Source organism: Labrus bergylta, chromosome 18, assembly GCF_963930695.1.
Source record: "Labrus bergylta chromosome 18, fLabBer1.1, whole genome shotgun sequence".
Taxonomy (NCBI): Eukaryota; Metazoa; Chordata; class Actinopteri; order Labriformes; family Labridae; genus Labrus; species Labrus bergylta.
The window spans coordinates 4,787,826-4,807,009 of record NC_089212.1 but is presented as its reverse complement, the minus strand read 5'-3'; positions in this window follow the sequence as shown (position 1 = coordinate 4,807,009).

Genomic DNA, 19,184 nt, shown 5'->3' with positions numbered 1-19,184 from the left:
GAAAATACTGAGACAAATTAAAACAGAACAACTATAAACAGTTAGCCTTCTTTAAAAGGACAGAAAAACTTCCAGAGGATAGTAAATACAACTTTTAGCCTCTGAAATATGAAATATTTAGGAATACAGAACATTAACATTAGATCATGACTAATCGGTATGTCCGGAGATTAAATAATAAATACGCTGATGTGCCACATGCGTAATAACGCACAGCAGACGCACATAGGCCAGAGATTACATGTGACATAATAACGAATAAAGAAATCCGGGGGGCTGTAAGACGGAGTCAGGACCTTCTTTTATGCAAGTGTTAAATTCTTATGTTTGGAAAGAAGGCTAATCGGATGAGAAGTGCACATTGCACAGCGTTTGATCAAACACTTTATTCATGTGATGCTCCGGGAGCTGCTTCTTTTAAGACCCGCAAAACTAGGCTACATTGTAGCGACCGTATGGTCTGACCAGGTTTTTTAAACTAAAAGTATTAAAAAAATATATATTATAGCCTAGATTATGTACATTATGTACAACATTAAATATTAAAAACTCTGCTGGAGTTCGGTTATCCTCACCATCGCTGTTGAGATTTCCGTGCAGGCTAATTTCTTCTGAAGCTCTTTAATCCTACATTTCAGGCTGCCAAACAACATAATGTTATTCCTCTTTACTTTTCTCTGTTATGGTGTCACTCAGGTCATATCTCGTTTCTCTTATTTGCCATATTAAGTTTCTCCATGCCATAAACTCCGGGGGCGAGGACAGCTGAGCCGTGAATAAATAGGGGCATGGTATTTAAATGACAATCGTTTCCAGCCGCCACACTTATCAACACCCGGTCTTGCGTACGCTGTGATCAGCCAGATACGTACGTTTCATAGGTCCCACGTGGACCCTGTCGTACGATGATTTCTACACCCAAATCTGCGCTGGTTTCTACACCAGATTGATAAGTGAGGGCCATTGTGATTTACCAAGCCTGACAAAACTGCTGTGATTGTGACGGTGTCTGTATTTATCACCTTTTTGAAAGGAAGGTGCTAATCCAAGAGCCCAGTGTTACGCACAACAGGTTGCTATTATTGTAGTGTAGCCGTTATCAGCAGCCACGTTTACAACTCTCTTCCTGCAGGACTCAGGACTGTGGATTAACATTACTTTTACCAAGGAACAAAGGAACTGATCAATGATTTAAGTCTCCCTCTCAGACAGGATGTTATGAACTTTTACAACACCTGGAATAAACAATCGAGCAGAAACAGAACACTCTGCTATCTACGAATTGACCCCAAAGACATGAACTGTGACCGAAACCAGTCTCTGCAAAGTCGTAAAATTGACCATCTGTTGAAGGACTTCTGAAGAACTGAATTAAACCACAGCTTTCAATTCTGCATCAAATGAAAATGTATGTCTTTCTTCATCTAGATATTTGTAATTGTCACATTGAATGTATTATAATCATCTTTTTAAACTCAAAATCTGATCTTCAGAATAGGAATAAGAGTTATATTATGTTTAATAGGAATTTGACGTGGAGCGCTATTGCCATCTAGTGTTAGAATATCCATGAATACGTAACCTTCATAATTATACATTTAGACGTGTTATAAAGCATACTCTTTGATATTAGCTATAGAAGGTTTTATTTAAAGACACCAATTTCTTTTTCTACTTTATTAATATGTCTTATTAAGAATGTTGACTGTATAACATGTTTTTGTTCACCTACAGGCTGGGATTAACTGAGGATGTTCCCAGATGGTGTGATTTTCATCTCAACATGAATCTGATAGAAATGTTTGTCTAAATATATGACGTGAACCTACATCAACGTGGATCTGATAGAAATAATGAAATGAATGTATGGTGACGTATATATGTTTAGATTCTTATTCTTAATCTTATTGAGTAAACTCGGTTTAGTTTAAACAATTGTCCTCCGGTCAGAATGGGAGTCACCCGTGGGCGGCACCCCTCTTTGCCTGCAGACCCCCCCTCCTCCCATCCAGGTGATAAGAGTTCACACTCAGCTGAGATCTTGGGTTCTTCTTAGTTTTGGTTTCTTGAAGTTTAGAGCTTCAGCTCTTACTCTCTTCTCTTCTGACTTCGGTCCGAATCACTTCTTTTAAGTTTGTGCCGTAGAGACGAGTCTCTGCCAAACTTTCTTTTTCACGCAAATTTTTGGAAACATCAATTCTTTCTGGCTCAAGCAAGGTTTTTGAACTTTCTTCTCCGAAGTCTTTGCTCTTCAATTTTGAACGCCAATTCCTTAATTTGGATTCATCAAGATGGCCATCCGGTTAATCTGAATTGGAAATCGACGTATCAAAAGGCTCTTTAATATTTTTCCTGTAGGATCCTCTTGGAGCTTCTGAGACGACAGCTGAATCGACGTACAATCTCCATCCCAGCTGCATACTCCGACCAAGTTGTTAAGGCATCTAATCTGGCCTGTGGACCTCTCTGGGCCTGAAAAGAACCGCTTGCCAGAGACTGAAACGCGGGACCAGCCGACGGAGCTCAATTGAACACATCTCACGGTAAGACTGCTGGTGGCAAGGGGTGTTGGAAGATTGAGTCTTGAGTCGTGTCTATTCAGAGCCCTCCTTTAAATCCAAATAGAATCCCAAAATTCCTTTATCAACTTTTTCTTTTTGACCATTTTCTGATTAAGTCATTCAGACAAGCAGGAGGTGTCCTCTGTGGCACGAGCGCTGAGGCGCGACACTCGGGCCATTTTCGCGCACACCAGACAGCTGGTCAGTCTGGTCTGGCAATGGCCACTAATGCCCTGGCAAGAGGGATGGAAGCTGGGGTAAAAGCACTTGTGAGGTCTCCTCATGTTCTCTATATAATGCTTCTTTCTCATTTCTGCCAAGACTTATTCAGGAATTTTGTCAAGCTGATCAAACAGTCTAAACATACGGCGCTCTATACTGGTCATTTTCTCCAAAGTGTCGAGAGTGTTAAACCGAGTATCTACTATGGTGCGATACACATCAGTCACCCTCAAACCCAGAGCTTCCAGCAAGAGATCCTGGTCATCTTTAGGTATTGAATCATGGAGATGAACCTTGCGTTTGAGTTGGGCACCTCTTTCTTTATATCTCTTGATTTGATCCTTTACTTCATTTAGCTCAGAGTTTAGCTTCTCTTCTTCCACATTAAATGCATTTACAGTTTTCTCTGTTTGCAGACGAAACTCCTTCAGCATTTCGTTGTTTCTGGTGACGCTCTGACACAGGACTAGGTGTAGCTTGACCAGCTGCTGGCTCTGATCCACAATCTGCTTGGGATCAGATAGCATTTTCTTTCATTTCTGGTCAAGTTCCTAGCTGTCACCATCCAGTTCAGAATTTTTTTTTTTGGCCATGGACTGTCCAGGCATCTCCCCACCAAGGCTGCACATAGCCTTGGACTGAGTCAAGAAATTGATTACAATTTTTTTGTACTTATCATATTTACGCATGATTTCTTCAGTCTGTTCCAATTCATTGTTAATGTTCGCTATTTTGTCATGTAAGTCCTCACTTATCGCGTTTAAATCCTCTTTTGAATTGTGCGCTCTATCAAAGTCCAAGTTGGCTTTTGCAAGTCTTTCCTCAGCTCTGTTGAGTGACTCCCTGTGCCGATTTTTAATACGATCAAGCCGCTGCTCAAGCTGTGACACATCCTGCTCCTTTGCTTCTATAGCTTTGTGAAACTTCTTAATCTCACATATTTTTATCACCAGAGATGCCAAAATTATGGCTCTCTTCTTTTCGATAGAGAGAAATTCCTTTCTCCATTGTGTTTGTTATTCTATAAAACTCAATCGCACCTGACAAAATAATAGACTTTGAACTAGGATGAGGTTTGTTTCACTCCTGTTTGTTGTCTCTGTGGCTGTGGTAGCTATGTGTTTCTAGACGTTTGTGTGTTCTAGCACACAAATAACAGGCTGGCAGTGACATCACAACTAACTCTCTAAGTCATGACTGTTTCCAATGAGTGAGAAACTCCAGTCCCACTGGCTTTGTTGATATAGAAGCAATGTTTATCTAGCCGGCCCGGCCGCCCCCTCCTTTAGGCCTGCCCCTTGTGTATAAAAGCGCAGCCGCAGACCACCCCTACACCGAGGGAAGAAGTGTTACAAATGGTGGACTCCAGTGCGAAGCGTACGACGGAAGACCTTCCACGGGCTGGTCCCCCACCTAAAAAATAACGGTCTTTTGCTAGAACAGCAGCAGACAAAGACCGGAGTAGAACTAGAATCAACATTGGGCTGGCTTTTCCACGATGGAGAGCCCTACACTCAACGAAGGGGCTCAAACACGACTCTGAGCTGGGATGGCTTTTCCACAATGGAGGGCCCTACGCTCAACGAAGGGGCTCGAACACGACTCTGAGCTGGGATGGCTTTTCCACGATGGAGAGCCCTACACTCAACGAAGGGGCTCGAACACGACTCTGAGCTGGGATGGCTTTTCCACGATGGAGGGCCCTACGCTCAACGAAGGGGCTTGAACTCGACTCTGAGCTGGGATGGCTTTTCCACGATGGAGGGCTCTACGCTTAACGAAGGGGCTCGAACACGACTCTGAGCTGGCGTTGCTTCTCCTGGATGCGTAAGTACCCCGATAGATTTCTACTGGTCCAGGAATAATGGCTTGCTGTAAATAAATAAACAATTAAAAATGAATGTACTTACTACAATGATTTAATAATTTAATGATTAAGCTTCCAGTGTTAATTTTCTGTAATAGGTGAGAGTTAATACACTGCACTGTATGCAAGTGCATTTAGACACTAAATTAAATTTGTGTAAATAAGTAGTTTTTAGGGTACCTGTGTGAGTGTAAATAAATTATAAAAACGTGTGTTGTCTCTGCAAGTGGTCTTTGGGTTACTTGCCTTTACATAACAATAATTCATAACTAAAACAACAAGGCATATTGATTAGATGTAAATTGTCTTTGTCATTGCAGAAAACATCATGTACACCACAGCAAGCACCCGTCTTGACAGATAGCATCCTCAACATGCTCGTCGCTGACATGAGGCCTCTGACGATGTTGAAAATGAAGCTGTAACTTCACTACAATGATCCCCACCTTGAACCCTGGCTACACTCTTCCCTCAAGGACCCATTTCACAAAGCTCATTTAGACGTCCAAGCAGTAACCTGTTGTTTTTGCACTTTTGTTTGCACTGTCAATGAACTTTTGAATAAACGCATGGAAATTCAAAATGTTATTTTTTTATCCGATTAATCGATTATTAAAATAATCGTTGGTGTTAGCAGCCCTAACACACACACACACACACACACACACACACACACACGCACACACACTAAAACATTCAAACCTAGGTGAGAAGGTGATTCATAGTGATAATGTTATTTTTGTATAAAGGTTTATAATGCATGGAGCTTAACTATTATTTATGTACAGCTCTGCTGTTTTTAATTGCTGTATACTAAACTGATTTATAATCCAGCTGCACATATCAGTAATCTGTTCAAATCAGGAAACATGAGTGTTGATATCAAAATGTTTATAACATGTTTAAACTGATGTTCTTGAGTCTTTAAATAAAATCATTAAAACAAGCTTAAAGGGTCTATATGTAACTTTCAAAAATACTGCGTTTGCAGAGATACCTCATGGCCGGTAGGTGAACTGCACCGGTAACCTGTTGCTCGCGCTCCCTCGCGTGCTCCTCATACGTGCTTGTACGTACCATAGACTGTAAATATTACTGGACAAACCCTGACGCGTCTGTGACATAGGCAGAAAATGAGTCCAATCGACGGCCGCATCCATATTGGATTTGCTGTCTCAACCTAACTTTGGATCAACCTAGTAACAGCAGTAAGGCGGGACTGTGGGCGGGACCAAAGTTCGCCGACCGACCGACGCGACCGACGAGCTTGACGCTAGCAGCCTAGCAGGCTACTTCACAGCCGTTCACAGCATAGCTAACAACTGCTCTATGTGCTACTGCTGTCCTTCTCCCACTCGTCCATAACTATAAACAGTAAGTTAACCTTAAACTTTTCTATAACACAGTTAAAACGAATTATCTTCAACCCAAATATATAATTAAAGTCTTAAAACTACACTTTAAAAAAATTATTACCGGTGGTTATTTGTCACAGCAGTGACTTTGTCCGCAGGCTACCTTGGGCTCTCACACAGACATTGACACCTACACTTCTTCTGTGCTGGATTATATCAACACCACCATCGACAGTGTTACAACATGGAAGCAGATCACCACGTACCCAAATCAGAAGCCATGGATGAACAAGGAGGTGCGTCTCCTGCTGAAGGCCCGCAACACCGCCTTCAGATCAGATGATGCAATGGCCTACAGCGTATCCAGGGCAAACCTGAGGAGGGGCATCATCAAGGCCAAGCACTGCTACAAGCTGAAGGTAGAGGAACACTTCTCCAACTCCGACCCCAGACGCATGTGGCAGGGCATCCAGGCCATCAGTGACTATAAACCCAGAAACTCCACCCCGATAACCACAGATGTCTCCTTCCTGAACGAGCTAAATCACTTTTATGCTCGTTTCGAAAGAGACAACAGAGAGACACAGACCACGAACAGACCTCCTGCAGACAACCAGCCCCTCTCACTCACCTCCACAGACGTCCACGCTGCACTGAGCCGGATCAACGCTCGAAAGGCTGCTGGTCCAGACGGCACCCCCGGGCGCGTGCTTAGAGCATGTGCGGAGCAGCTCACTGGGGTTTTTACGGACATCTTCAACCTGTCCCTCGCCCAAGCAGCTGTGCCAGCATGCTTCAAAGCCACCTCCATTGTCCCAGTGCCGAAACACTCCAGCCCGACAGGCCTGAACGACTACCGCCCTGTGGCACTCACACCCATCATGATGAAGTGCTTTGAGCGACTGGTCCTAGCACACCTGAAAAACTGCCTCCCACCCACACTGGACTCATACCAGTTTGCCTACCGCAGCAATAGGAGTACAGAGGATGCAGTCTCCACTGCGCTGCACTCTGTGCTCACTCATCTGGACAATAACAACACATACGCACGAATGCTGTTTGTTGATTTTAGCTCAGCATTCAACTCTGTCATCCCCTCCAAGTTAAACACTAAACTCGGAGACCTGGACTTCAACACCTCCCTCCGTCACTGGATAATGGACTTTCTGACCAACAGACCCCAGTATGTTAGGTCAGGACACACCTGCTCCACCACCATCACACTCAACACAGGCGTACCACAGGGCTGTGTGCTGAGCCCATTCCTCTACTCCCTCTTCACCCACGACTGCAGACCTGTACATGGATCCAACACCATCATCAAGTTTGCGGACGATACAGCGGTGATTGGCCTCATCAGCAACAACGATGACACGGCCTACAGGGAGGAGGTACAGCATCTGGCCGCCTGGTGTGCTGACAACAACCTGCTCCTCAACACCAGCAAGACGAAGGAGATCATCGTGGACTTCAGGAGAGAAAGAGGAAGCACGCACAACCCCATTCACATCAACGGGATGGCTGTTGAACGTGTCTCCAGCTTCAAGTTCCTGGGGACCCACATCACAGAGGACCTCTCCTGGTCCACTAACACCTCCAGTCTGGTTAAGAAGGCTCATCAACGCCTCTTTTTCCTGAGGACACTGAAGAGACACCACCTGTCTTCAGCTGTACTGATGAACTTCTACCGCTGTGTGATTGAGAGCATCCTGACCAGCAGTGTCTCAGTCTGGTACGGAAACTGCTCTGTCGCAGACCGTTTCTCTACTGAACTCTACCCCCCGAACTCTGAACTCTGTCTCTCTCTCTCTCTCCCTCTCTCTCTCCGCACCCTGCTGACCCCCCTTTCCCCTCCATATCACCTCACACCCATCATCCCCCCACCACTCCTCCTGGTCACACACACACATCTCTCATCCATCTGTATTATTGTATTATAGTATGTTCATATTATATCCATATTCTTTATATTATCTGTAAACTAGTATAACATGCTCACTGCATCTTAATCTGTATATTATTAGTATAGCATGCTCACTGCACCTTAATCTGTATATTATTAGTATAGCATGCTCACTGCATCTTAATCTGTATATTATTAGTATAGCATGCTCACTGCACCTTAATCTGTATATTATTAGTATAGCATGCTCACTGCATCTTAATCTGTACATTATAATCCCAAGAACACACTTATTTTGTAGCATTACTTATTTATAGCATTTATTTATATTTATTGCATCCCATTAATCCAGCCATCCAGATATACCTAATAATTCACTTTTTTTGTCTACGTCTGTAAATTTTGCAATTACTGTACATAGCACAGAATTACTGTACATAGTACAGACTCTTGCACTCAATTACTGTACATAGCACAGACTCTTGCACTTTCTGCTTATTTGCACTTCTGGTGAGATGCCAAACCTCATTTCGTTACTCTATACTTGTATATGTGTAATGACAATAAAGTTGAATCTCATCTCAACAAAACATTAGCAAAGTTGTAACATAAAATGTAAGAAACAGTTTGAGGCTAATCTTTACATTAAAATTCTCACATCGTGTTACAAATCATTACTTGGGTGTAATAACATGTTTAAAGTTTAGAAGTCTGTTTGAAAACCATAAAAGAAAGATATTTGGCGCTTTTTTTCTTTTCTTTTCGTTGTTGTTGATGAAACTACTGTTCGACATAAACTGTAAATAAACATGTGAGACATCCAGAAGAAATCAATATTACAAAGCATACAGTTCATGTTACTGTTCTGACAAAAAGAGGAATGTCTGTGTCTTATATTTACTGATGTCAGCAGTGATGATGGTGAACATGACAACTAAAAAATAAATATTTTATATTATTCATAAGATATTTATTTTCTATAGAATCCTCTGAAGTCATGGAGTCTGTGGCCAGTGATGGAGTGTCAGCTTCACCCGCCAAAACCTGTAAGTATTAGAATAAATTGTATTTTAAGACTGGCATCTATTATTATGAGCTGCAGCTACCTTGTTCAATATTATTCCTGCAGATGAGGCTAATAACAAAAAAAACAGCCTGAGCTGTCACATGTAGTTAACTGTACATTTTGTCTTGTCTGAGGCATTAATTGAACATTTTTGTATTTCTCCCTTAGACACCGTGTGGATTATTGGTGACAGCTGTGTCCGTCGAGGTGCCCAGAGAGCTGCAGAGACAGAGGGAAGGAACCTGGGCTTGAAGAACGTCAACATGAGTTGGTTCGGCTGGGGTGGACTTCGCTGGAAAGGCCTCCTTCCCTTCTTTGAAAACTCACTCTGAGGGAGGTCTCCCCCGGATGGCCTCATCATTCATTGTGGGGGCAACAGCATGGGACATGTCAGTGGTGTCGTGCTGGTCAATATGATGAAGGAGGACCTTCAGCAACTCCACGCACGACACCCTGGCATGAAGATCATGCTGTCTACCCTCACCCAGAGGTGCCAGTGGAGGCATGGCATCCATCCGGGGAAGATCGACAAATCTTGTAGGTTTGTCAACAGTGTTATGGCTACATTTGTTGGATCCATAAGCGGTGCGATGATTGAGCACCCTCAAATTAGACATGACAGTCCTGGGCTATTTTTGAAAGATGGAGTTCATTTCACATCTAGGGGAAATTATATATTTTTAAGTAATTTTGCTCATTGCCTTAAAGACCACTTCCAAATACAGTGAAACTCCACTGGAATTTGAAAGTGGCCTTTAGGACCTTTTTTTAGATGCCAAATTCATAGCCCACTGCCATGGCTAATGTTGAGTTTCTTTATACTTTTGTTAAACATCCGCTTCTGTAGCCATGACACTGTGTCCCTCCCCCCCCCCCCCCCCCCCAACCAACCACCCACCCACTCTTTGCAGCTCCCTGGGCTCATGATGGACATAGCTGTCACCATACATGTTATGTAAATATGAACGTTTGAAGCCTGAGTGAGTTCCTGTTCCTGCAGTCCCCGTCTGTTCCTGCAGTCCCCGTCTGTTCCTGCAGTCCCCGTCTGTTCCTGCAGTCCCCGTCTGTTCCTGCAGTCCCCGTCTGTTCCTGCAGTCCCCCGTCTGTTCCTGCAGTCCTGTCTGTTCCCGCAGTCCCATCGATGGACAATAACTATCACCCCTATTTGTTTTTGCACCAGGCTTGTTATTTATTTTGGTGGTTATTTATTTTTTATTAAAAAAGTATTCAATGTATATTCACTCCTTTGTCTCTACTTATGAGTATACATTTTCATTCTTTTTACCTTTTTTTTTTTTACCAAATAGTAATGCAGTTAATATCTGTTTGGGTAGTTAGAGTATTTAGCTTTATAATTAAAGACAACTAAATGTCCCTGACACCAGAGCTATAATAATTTTTAGAGCATCCCTTTTGTTACTTGCTTTAGATACAAAAATCCTTCCTTTATCTCTAATAATGTAAAGTGGAGAGATTTCTGCTCTTTCTGTTCCAATATGTGCCACAAGAAGTCCCCATATACAAATTCAAAACAATCAAAATCAAGATTCAACCAGAGTAAATTACATTAATTACGTGTGGTTAGAAAAATGTTTAAAAATCATTCAGAAATGTGGTCTTCCTAGATCAATATCACATAATATCGTCTAGTTTACCCATCTAAACTATACAAATGATGTGTTTTATCATTTATATTTATAAAATATATCAAAAAGAACCAATGTTTTACAGTTATAAGAGGTTAAGAAATGGAAACTAGTAGGAGACTTCTGATACGATTAGTACAAATTCTGGACCCAAAAGCACGACTCAGATAGGCAGGATAAAGTTACAAAAAGTTTATTCCAAATGTGACTCAAAAAGTGCAAGGGGAGGGGTAGTGCGAGGTTCCAAGTGGCGGTGTCCGTGATCCCAGAGTGGTGTCCCAAAAGCACAGGTGAGGTGAAGCAAAAAACACAAACAGCGATCTGACGCAAGGCAGAGAAGAAAAACGGGGTTAGCTACACAAGCTATCACAACGAGAACTAGTAATCACAGAGAAGCCAAGAGAGTACAATACCACGCGAGCTGGTGAAACAATCTGGCGGCGAGGTGAAGCAGAGGGAAGTCTTTGTAGTAGAGATCCTGATGACCAACGAGCTGCACCTGGTGCCGCCTGGGAACATGAACCCACCACACTCACACAGACAGGGGAGAGACACATGAGGATTAAACAGACAGGGAATGACAAACAACACCACTGTAGGAGCCATGTTTATGAAGTGCAAACACAAATTGTTCCAGCAGGTGTCGCCTTCAGGTTAAGGTGTACGCCACGCTATGAGGTAACAGGAGTGATTGTAAATGGACATGTCTGGATTACTGTTTGAACAGCTCACGTGACAGTGATCAAGACAACGATGGAATAAGAAATAAATATTCCTAAAGGAAGAAGATATATATATATAACATGGAATTCACAACAACAAAGCTAACATTAAAAACATAATAATTTTTTTGTTGAAACTAGTAATACCTTCAACCTTTGAACCATGCCTTGCTTGTCACACTTGCGAGGTTGTTGAAACACAACTCCCTGGTGTCCTACATCCTACATGAGAGAGAAAATGAGAGGTTAAAACTCTGGTTTTAAACATGCAGTATGGCCTGTCTTGGTTGAAAGCCCACTCACCACGACAAGGTGCAGGCCAAGAGTAGGAACATATAACACGGGACAAACACACAAGACACTATACAGCACAGGACATGTGAAAATGAAAAGCAAGAATACAACAACAATGCAAAAGTTACGTACTATTACTGAACCCGAGGGTGAGCAATGGGGACAAAATTAACCACAAAATAAATCAGGAAGTATGTTTATCTACCTTATAACAACTATGTAACAATAACAATTTCCAAAAACCCTCAGCAAAATTAACAATCAATTCAAAATACATAACTTAAATATTAATATATAACATTTTTATCAAACTTGGAGATCCAAAAATGTGTTGGTGAACTCTATAATACAAATCAGAAAATTGAACATACAGTACATTTGAACATCTTGAAGTTTTTTTTGTTGTTTTACGTAAATTCTATAATATGTATTTTTTGTAGACATTTTAAATTTTAAGTAAACTTTTAATTGGACAAACAATTCCATAAACTATGTACATAATAACTACAATGAATCTGACACTGAAAATGATTAACAGATCAACATCATCTTAGGTCCCGTTCATGCAGACTCTAAAAGACATTGACCAGTCATTCATGTGTTCAGTTTTTATCTGACATTGGCTTTAAGTAGTGGTGAGGTGAGGTTTCTCTTTAAAGGCTCTATGTACAGTTTTGAGAATTCTATTTTCATTATGTCTTGAAGTAGCATCCCAGTAGATTTTTAATAGAAAAGTTGGGCCCCGTTCATGCAGACTCCAACTGATAATCATCTATGTAATCGGTGGGTTTTTCTGAGAAAAAAGAAAGAAAGTCTTTTCACTAAGAACTAAGGCCCCGTACATGCAGGCTCTAAGTTCAATTATTGTTTTAATTCCAGCTCTGTACATTCAAGATTTCTGCTCACTTGTGACAACATGTGCACTTTCTAAACGGCAGACATTGAAAGTTACTTGTGCCCCGTTCATGCAGGCTCCAAGTAACAGTTTCAATGTTGTTCTATAGCATTATTATACTTACCATTTCCCATGTTGCAAGAAAAACATCAAAAAGGAGTTGGCCACATTCTGATATGCAGGAAATAGAATTTGTTGTACAATTAGAGAACCATATACACAAATATACATATATATATAGACATAAAGAGATGCAGGTAGAAGAACATACTGTACAGATATAGAAACATACATAAAAATATATACACATACAAATATGCACATATAAACAAAGAGAAGCAGGTAGAAGAACATACTGTACAGTAATAGAAACATACATATAAATATATACACATATGTACAATATCAAAATATATATTAACTTATGTACTTTAACCACACACAGAAGTGACCAAACACCTTTTATTTAATCTCCATAAAAATGGATTAATTTAGTAAGCTTTCTGCGAACCACTTTACCTTCCTTTATTTTTTCTGCCTCTCTTCTTGCTATGTGGTTCAGTCGAACTTTGCAGTACCATGCACTAGCCATCCTTACCAAAACATGGACATGGTTGGCTTCAACACACATGTCAAACATGTGGCTGTGCAGCTGGGGAAAGAGATTCTTCTCTGAACAATCTGCAAGAACCTGGGTGACAATTGCTGCAGTTGTTCCTCTTCCCAGTGGAGGCTTGCCCTCATTGATTTTTAGAAGCCTCTGAAAGCGTCTTTCAGTAGCTTGGCAAACTGCAGTGATGTCCGGTGATGGTTTCTGGAGGCCACCTCTGTTCTTCAAAGTAATGAAATGGTGAACTGAGTCATCTGAGGTCAGTGCTTGTGAGCAAGCCATGCATGTTATCTTCTGTTTCATCTTCTTGACGATGAAGCCTGTGATGTAAGAAATTGCTGCGTCTTTGTACTCAGATAGACTGTCAACGTCTGGAAGGTCAGACAGACTGTCATCCTCAGGCACAAGCACTTCAACTGGCTTCACATCCAACCTGCGCGCAACATTCACAGTCGCGGGTGTTGAATCAAGGATGGTTGTGTTGTCACGAAGGAGACAGTTACCTGTGCCTCTTTTTACCTGATGCCTTACAAGGAGGCACTTATAAGCTCCTCTAAACTGCCTCACATTGGGGTTGTTGTTAAATCCGCCACGTGCTCTGATTGCAGAGAAGAACAGCTCCAAGTGGTCCTGGCTGAGTTTGTATGTCAGAAGGTATCGGCATGGGGCTGCTGGCTGCTCTACCAGATCTTCATAGATGCCCATCACACTTCTTGCACAAGCAATGAAACCATAAATGGCAGTTCTCTTCTGTGTAGAGTGCACATGTACAAGTGTGTTGTCTCTTCCTGTCATTCTGAGCCCACAAAGGAGTGACTCTGCTTCATCTAAAATGGCCTTGGCATGGTGTTTGTTTGCTGGCTTCAGGGGGGCTTTAAATCCCTTTCCAAGTGGGTTCCTGCTGTTAAGGACATCAAAAGCAGCATCAATGGTGCGCAAGAATTGAACAGTGGCTGAATATCCAAAGAACTGGGGATATTTAAGACCCCTCTCACAATACTCAATGGCATCAGCCACACTGCTGCTGAAGAGTTGGGCTGCAAGATGTACCTTCATTTTTTGATTGCGCCACTGAATATGTGCCATCTTCAGTTTGTTGCCAAGGCACAAACCCTCCTTCTCCTGAAGCTTGTTGAGCTCCTTGATGTACTGCCATCTTATCTGCTGGCCATCTTCTCTCACCAGAACCTCGACTGTTGAAAAGACATTCCGAAGAAGCTTGAGCATGTGACATGGATCCAAGAGAACATGGACTTTTTGTGTAAGATCTTCAGGATGGAAAAAGAAGGGTTTCATGTCCACGAGGTCCAACTTGGCACCAAGCTCTTTGACCATTGCAAAGTTTTGAGATGGTCCATCACATGTCAATGAGACAACCCTAACACCGATTTCATAAAGCCTAACTAGGCTCTCTCGGACAATGTTTGCTCTCTCTTGTCCGGTCATGCTGTTGATGAGGAAGTAAGCAATGGGGATCTTCCAAGACGCATTAACTGCAACAACCATGAGGACCAATGCTTGTGTTGCAATTACGTTTTCAATTTCACCAGCTCCGTTGTCAACATAGCCGTGAATTTGGTCCCCCCCAAACTCAGTCTGCTTATGAATGTACATTTCATCCATCATCAATGAGCAAACTATGTCCTTACCTAATCCTTTCTGATCAGCAACATGACTTTTTAAAGCTGTGAAAGAAGCAACAGTAAATCCAGGATCTGCAGTGATGCTACTATACCACTTTCTTATGGTTTGTGGATGAGGCAAAGCCAAAAGAAATTTCTCTCTGACATAGTCATAGGCTTTCGGAGAGTAGAAGTGCAGTGTTGTGGCGAATTGTTTCAGATTCTCTGAAAACACAGACTTCTTCTTTTTTAGTCTTTGAAAGATCTCTCTTGGAACATCTTCGAGATCAGAAAGAAGAGAGGCACATTCCGATGAAATTAGAAGTTTCTTCTGAAGCACTTTGACTAAACCTTTCATTGAAGAAACTTTTGCCTTCAATCTTCTTGTGTGCTGGACTTTCAACCTCAGCTTTTTTCGAGCTGCACAGAGCTTTATCTCTGTAGCAGAAGCCATCCTCTTCAGTGTTCTTGGAGAATGAGAAACACCGTAAGAGTGATCACCCTGAGATACGGCCATCAGATCAAAACTTAGCTGTTTTGGCCTAATGTAACAGTGATCTAATGCTGTCCAATTTTTACTCTGATGTATGGGTTGATTGCTGCTACCTAGACCAACATCTTCCCCTGCATTCACTGTCAGCGTAATGTCATCATGAATGACATCTTGAGCAACAAAGGCTTCTTGGGGTGTGTCTTCCATCATGACATTGCTGTGATCAGCAATGAGATTTACGGCACTGCTAACATAACCTACATCTGAAACCTCCTCACCGCTACTCAGAACAACCATGCCATTGTCACTTACCTTATTTGCACTTACCACCAAGCATTTTCCTCCTGGCACTTCTTCCTCTGGGAAGTGGAAAATGGTAGGCACAGCAGTGTTCTTTAGACATTTCCTCCCCTATTAAAAAGTAAAAAGAAAAGGGAAAAAATTAGTTAGACAGAAAATAGCAGTTATCCATTAAATCCATTTTGTGTTAATTTACTGTATTCATCTGTGTTGCACTTACACTGTGCAATTAAGCAGTTTATTGTGGATAGTACTTCATCAGTTTAAATCAATACATTTCTTTGTTAATAATAATATTTAAAATATCTCCATACCCTGGAATCAGTGCCAATGTGACAGCTTTCAAAGTGTTCACTGCATAGACGAGAAGCCTTGTTGGGAGTCCAGTTCTGTCTTCTCAGGTTGAGCATCCACTGCTCCAGCCTATCTGAATCACCTAGAGGAAAACTATTTACAGGCAAAATGTGTTAACACATATGTCAGTCTATCTTATTCACATACATCAACATGGCTGTATTCTTAAAACTATTTATTGTACATATTGCTTTACTGTATATGTAATTTTCATTCTGTATGTTATTTATATATATATATATATATATTACTACTGCTATATTCTTTGTAAGAGCATCCATATCGATTAAGAACGCTTCATTTGTAGGAGCACCGAGAGTGCTGTTCCGTCGCGGCAAGAGGAGACAAAAAAGTCAAAAATATTTAGAGCCTCTGGCATTGAACTGATTATTGATTGAAGTTTATGTTTCATATCTCTCTACCTCTGTGCGTAATGGCACACTTGGCACAGCTTCAATATATAGCTGATCTCTACCCGTCGAGTTGTTCTTGTTATCGCATGTTTATGTTATAAAAATCATGACAGAAAATATAATTTTCAGTTTGTGGGCTGTCGAAATGAACATCAACCAAAAAAATAATCTCAAAATTAACAATGACATATTACATTATTATTGGAAAGTACGAACGCAGAATTAATATCCAAAGTTTATTTATAAATTTCGACATTTATGTTGAGTATAGCATTCATCATAACGTCAGGTAATCATATTCAAAGTCTGTGGTTAACCACCGAGGTGAACCTTTAGCTTCACACAAAGTCATTCTTTTCAACATCTTAACAACTAAAATTTCTAACTCTTTGGAATTACTTTTTTCCCCAATTAAATAATGCTGGCTAGAGATGTTAACTTTAGCATCTTTGGCATGAATGGGAGATCGGCTAAACCATTGACCGTAAATAATGGGCTACACTGAGGCCAATTGTACAGTTAGCCGGCTGGTTTACAAGCTAATGCTAAACAAGCTAGCCCCGCAAAAATAGACAGACACCTGACAGAGTATTCAATAAATATATAACACTACTATATTACTCACCGAAAAAACTGCAGAATCGACTTCTTGGATGGTCTGTTACTACAATTAACCGCACAGCAAGACATATTCGTTGTTAGATATTTGCTAAACAAACACTCCAAACGAAGAAAAAAAGATGAAGAAAGCTAACGGTTCAAGGTCGGGAACGGGATGAAGCCGAATTAAGCTAGTGTTGAGTACCTAGCTCCTGCTCCTGACGCGACCATGGACGCGTCAGACAGATGCGGCGCGCAGAGCTGTCAATCAAACTGTCACAATCCTAATATGGGCATAGTCGTTTTTCTTAATAAAAAACAATCCGATGAGTTATAAAAAAATTCACCCCCCCACAGTGTGAGGAGAAGGGGCCGTCAACTTCTCAGATATATCTCGTTTTTTGAACCAGGCTGTAAACATGGTGATTCCTGTGGTAAAAACGGGCTTTTTTTGGCTGTGGGCCTATGGCACTTCCGGCGCTTCTGCAGCCAGCCTCGAGCGGAACCTCGAGGAACTGCAGTTTTTTGTACTTCCGCATAGGCTTCATTTTTCAAGACCGGAGGTTGCCCCTTGGTACGTACACAAACAAGCATCATCATCATCATCATCATCATCATCGGCTGTGAAAAACTGGAAATTTATATTACAGAGGAGGTAAGTGGTCATACACATGTGAAAGTCTGTGAAGGAGTCTGTGTGTCTGTATTCAGTCTCCATCCTACAAACGACAGTCTCTGCACGCACTGGCTGAGAGCAGGAGTGTGTGATGAGTTTGTCCGCCTTTGAAAGCTCTTAGGGTGGATAGAAGTGTGTGGAAGTCGGCCTCTGGCTGTGGAGGTGAAGACCGGAAGGGTGTGATGAGTTTGTACTGTTGATCTCTGTAAGTGGAGTGAGGAGGACATTGAGAATGTGCATAAAATGTCACTTCCTGGAGCTTTCACAGAAAATACGACCCGGGTAAAAAATGTATACGATTTTTTTTTTTTTTTTTTTTTATACAAAAAACGATTTATTCATGTAAAAAGTTACCTTTTAAAGCCCCTTTAAGTTAATTATTTTGACTTGTTAAGAACCACGTTGATTTTTTAAATGTTTATATTAAAGGTGATACCATTGGACAAAGAGATGTTCATGTAAAAGAAACATGTTGGAGTCTCTGAGAGACATGAACAAGCTGAAGGAAGCACTGTCCAGTATGAACACAGAACCAAAAGCAACAAGTCCAGAGGGAGTTTGATTTTTGATTTCATTACTCAACGCTATTTTTTAGAAACAATATATTTGATATCTGCTATAATGTTTAAAATGTTGCATACAATACCTTTAAAGTTACTCCTGTTGAAAGACACAAGGGTGTGTCAGGTAGTAACTTTGTTAAGCAGCAAATATTTTGATTTTTTCCTTTATTTTTCCACAGATTTTGTAGGAGCACCGTAGCTGTTGTGTGTCTGGTGAGCTGGAGGTTCAGAGGGCCTCATAAAAAGTCTGCTTAGGGCTTAGGGAGCATTTTTGGCTGCAGCTTGTAAACAGAGCCCTCTCCTCTTGGGGCTGATCGTCCCCAGAAGTGCACACTCACTGCAGGATGTAGTGTGTACTGCTTGTACTTACACTGTAAGCTACCGCACGCTAGCACAAGCTAACTACCGGTGTTTGTTGGCACCTGCCTGTCCAACAGAAAGCAGGCCAACTCCCAATGTTCACCATCATTTTGGAACGAACTTTATCCCCTTTTGCGGTTTGAATCACGTCCAAATTGCTGAATCGTGTCCACTCCTAAATTCACCTGAGCTGTCATTGGCTGGAGATAACACACCAGCGACCTACCCAGAAACATCCCGAGTCAACCAAAACATCAAAATCTTCCCTACAGACACTACAGTCTCCACCACACGTGGATGGAGGCCCAGAAGTGATGATTGAGTGACATTATTTCTTTATTAAGTGTATATTCTGTTTTTTCCAGAAAAACCTCCTGACTCTGCCTTTAAGCTGGATGTTCACTCCACACTCAACTAACGTTGAAACTTGTTGATTTGCAGCTTCAGTCATGTCAGTGTTTGTCTGCCCCACAGGGATGTAAGGTTCATTGTAATGAATATATTGTCACATCTAAACTGACCAAAATATTGTTTCAGAGATGAAGTTTTAACTTCATGTGAGCAGTCAGTGGAAAGCTTTTATCTTAATGCAGTGTGTTTGTCTCTCAAGCCTTGTTGTCTTTAAAACAGACAAACAGCTGAGAGTAACTTCTGTTAATGGA